Consider the following 2500-nt stretch of genomic DNA (forward strand, 5'->3'; position numbering starts at 1 on the left):
TTGTGACTATGCTTTATATTACAAAATTAATATTTCACTGGTTTGTTTGTATACATCAAAAGACTCGAGTCTTTGTTTACATAACACAGATTTAAGGTTAAAATATTGCTATTATTCTTGAATTCAGAAGGTCAAGATTTTGGCTGTCAACATTAAATGATTTATATCTTTAATGTTAAACATCAAAAATGAAAACAATATTTTTTCAAAAATCGTGAACTAGTCCCTTTAATAGCAGGTAAAATGTGTAGTGTTTGTTTAAAAGAATAACAGACAAAAACACTTGCAGATCACTCGTAATAGAAAGTCATGCAAGTATATAGCTGTATGAAATTCGCCTTCACAACAGAGGCTATGATTGCAAATTCTCTATCAATAAACTTATTTTGAGTGGCTTTTGCTCTTCCGATTATTCCGCTACAAGCCATGCGATGATCTCCGAGTGTTTTCTATTTCCATCCAAAAAAATTATGGGAGTTTCCCGATTGGTTGATATATGAACATGGATATTCATGAAGTCAAGGGAGGGCTTTCTTAAAGCTGACATGAATTAATAAATACGCACACATTTCTCATCTTATCTGCTATATTTCTTTCAGGTAGCCTAATTTACTCTACTCATATATACCCCAAATGTGATTGTCACACCTGAAAGATTTTTTTTTTTTTTTTTTGATAGCTGGACTCGACCAGTGCACATCTCCAATAGTAATGTATAGGGAATGAGAAATAAATAAAATCAAGTTTTGAAACATCATGCATTACTCAAAATTACAAAATATATATTGTATACTAGTGAAACATCCTAAAACTTTAGACCAAAATGCAAAAAAAAACCTTTTTCTTCCATACTTGCAAGTGCAAGCCAGTATTTGCAGTTTATTATGAAATAAATGCGGAGAAATCATTTGCCAATTACATACTGATAGAATGGAATAGGCAAACAGCATAAAATACATATTTTGCAAAATACAGGTGCATATGCATAATATGTAATGCACATAGCATACTCGCCAAAAACGAAAACCGCATCGAATGCAGACATCTATTCAACAGCTGGTACCGGAGATGTGCACTAACCAAAAATGTTAGATTCTCTTTATTCTGATAAATCCATGAAACAAAATGATAAATTCCATTTGTATTTCCACAAAACTCTACAACATGTTGTCACTCCATTATACAGACTGCAACACACTTCACCCGTGACAATGATGTCTTCAATCAGGGGAGATATCAGAGTACAATATTTTTCCTGTATTGAAAGCTTGACTCATGGTCAAGAGCTTTGCAGTTTATAGAAATCAGAAATCTGATCATGCACATACAATCATATGCACTGAGTATCTGGTTGGATACATTGTGTGCACAATTCAAAATTTACCTATGATCACATACAAACATAGATATGTAAATAAGGGTATTATGATCGGAAATATAAATCTGGGTCAAGATAAGGGTATTATATTAACAATCCAAAATAAACAGTTGATTACACAAATATATATGCATAAGGGAATGTATAAACGAAAAAACAGTATAACTTTCAAGATCCATTGTCTCTTTGGGAATCACATACATGTAAGTATAAACTTTGCATGTATATAGTCATTGATTGAACAGATATGAGAGAGAGAGAGAGAGAGAAGAGAGAGAGAGAGAGAGAGAGAGAGAGAGAGAGAGAGAGAGAGAGAGACTGTTCTATGTACAATATCCTTTCACAAAAGGAAAGAAAATTGATCATTGATATGTGTAAGCTTACAAGCATTTAAAGATTTCAGCAATTTTAAAAATGATTGACAATATATTGGAAACCAACAGGAGTTGCATTGGTGCTTATACATGTAATTGAATTCATCATCAGAAATTTTTTAAAAATTATATATATGTTTGAACTTTACATGTAGAAAATATGGACTCTGTATGTTAGAATTATTTTGTCTGCAAGATTTGTTCCAGAAAATTTAGAAACACGTGCTTTCGGTCAGAGCAAAAATGAATTCATTTTGAAGTGCATATACATGTAGATTGAATGCAAATGCAGGATTTTTTCTTTTAATGTCATCAGATTCATTAGAGAGAAATAAATTCCAGAACTATGCAGCTTTGTTTATATTGATATCTAAATCAATATATCATCCAGATATGAATTATGCAATGTTTTTTCTTGACCATATAGATATTGATACTAGTAATCAAAAAATAAAATGTTTATATCTTTGTCTTTTGCAAATACCACTTATGCATAATAGTTTACTGACATTGTCAGTACTAGTGAAAAAGTATCATTACACCCAAGGGCTATGAAATCTAGAAAAAAAATTCCTGTTCTAAATATCTAAGCTAAATTCTAATACTCAGAAACAGTACAAAACAAGAGGGGTTCTTAAAACTTCAATGCCCTCAAAAGTGCATACACTGATGAAAGGCTTTATCGCAATTCACCTTTGAATTAGAACGCTTTACCTGATATAGTATTGCGTTGTGTGACGACACAACT

At 31.6% G+C, this 2500-nt stretch overlaps 1 protein-coding gene across 1 annotated transcript in view; it reads right to left on the minus strand.

Moving 5' to 3' along the window:
• Window positions 1-2500, minus strand: part of LOC125670997 (E3 ubiquitin-protein ligase MIB1-like) — a 140518-nt gene that overhangs the window by 120248 nt on the left and 17770 nt on the right. The window lies entirely within an intron of this gene.

This window comes from Ostrea edulis, chromosome 4, assembly GCF_947568905.1.
Source record: "Ostrea edulis chromosome 4, xbOstEdul1.1, whole genome shotgun sequence".
Classification (NCBI taxonomy): domain Eukaryota; kingdom Metazoa; phylum Mollusca; class Bivalvia; order Ostreida; family Ostreidae; genus Ostrea; species Ostrea edulis.